Genomic DNA, 1,587 nt, shown 5'->3' on the forward strand with positions numbered 1-1,587 from the left:
TACTCTTCATTTTTTTTTTTTTTAAGAAAGAAAGAAACTTGACACTTGGTAAATTCTTAATATTATTAGAACACGCGAAAAAATCATTGTAAATATTAGGGACAGAGTTCTGTAAAGGATCAGTGTTGTCGCCAAAACACCAATATAGTCATTGGCAGTGCACATCAAGACGTCCGTACAGGCAAGTTTTTACTGAATCCATAATGGCGGCCTTGACCACTTTCTCGTGCGCAGTAGTGGACTGCAATTCAGCATTCTGTAACATCCCACACTGCCGTATAAAAAGCCACAACAACCACGGTTCACACAGTTCATTTAACACAACTGTAGACAACTGAAAAATGCCAAGGTTGATTGATGATGAACGCAATACTGCAATCGGACGATTGGAAGTAGGGGTGACTCAGGAAGCCGTGGCAAGGCACTTTGGCATGTCTAGACAGATCAGTGCTGCGTTATGGACACGATGCAACAACACTCAAAGTGCTCATGACAGGCCTAAGTCAGGTCGACACAGGGTCACTACTGCGGCCCAGCATCGTTATATCCGTGTGTGCCACCTTCAAGATCGAATCACAATAGCAACGTCTACAGCTGCCCAAACCCCTGGACATTTAAGAATTTCTGACCAGACAGTCCGCAGTCGTATCAGAAAGGCAGGATTCTTTGCTCGAAGACCAGTCCAACGTAACGTGTTGATCGCACACGACGTGGGAGAACGTCTCCTGTGGTGCCAGCACAGAGTGATGGGTGACAGGTACTGGGATGATATCCTGCGACCTCATGTTGTTCCATACCTGGACGCTAATGCTGGCATTTTGCAGCAGTATAACGCTCGTCCGCTTGTTGCATGGGTATGTGAGGATTTCCTGTGTGCCAACAACATTCCGACTCTACCATGGCCTGCCCGTTCACCGGATTTGTCTCCAATCAAACACGTATGGGACGAGTTGGATCAGCGTGTGCGGCAGAGGAATCCGCCACCTCAGACACTTCCAGAACTCCCTGTGGCACTCCAGGATGAGTGGCAGGCCATCCTGCAGGATGGTATTGCAAACTTGATTGCTTCCATGGGTTCCCGATGCCGAGCAGTGATCAGCACAAATGGTGCTCATATTAGGCACGGGCTTTTCGTGTACCCCATTCTGTTTACAAGTTTGTGCATGACATTCTGTTTGTTCACCAGGGCTAACGTTTTGAACATGTGTATGGTAATCATCTGCCAGAACATTGCATTATTTTGTTCTTTTGATTATGTTCACTTTATTGAAGAATTCACTGTTTAAAGTGAGTGTCAGGTTTCTTTTTTTGTGCAGAGTATATTTGTACATTTAGATAGAAGCCGTACAGGATGCATTTTATATTTACACCTTTGGTCTTTATTTTACATTTGAAAAATAAAAACTATTGTTATCATAAGAATACAACAAAGAAATACCTGCACTGTTAATTATTTATTAACAAACATAACCCATCAAAATAATTAAAACAAATAGATTGGATACTACAGTTTGGAAAATAATCAAAGAAAAAAGATTGGAACATCATCTCAACTTGGAAAAAATAACTATCAAATACATCTCCCCC

The sequence above is a fragment of the Aplysia californica genome, unplaced genomic scaffold (genome assembly GCF_000002075.1).
Source record: "Aplysia californica isolate F4 #8 unplaced genomic scaffold, AplCal3.0 scaffold00019, whole genome shotgun sequence".
Classification (NCBI taxonomy): domain Eukaryota; kingdom Metazoa; phylum Mollusca; class Gastropoda; order Aplysiida; family Aplysiidae; genus Aplysia; species Aplysia californica.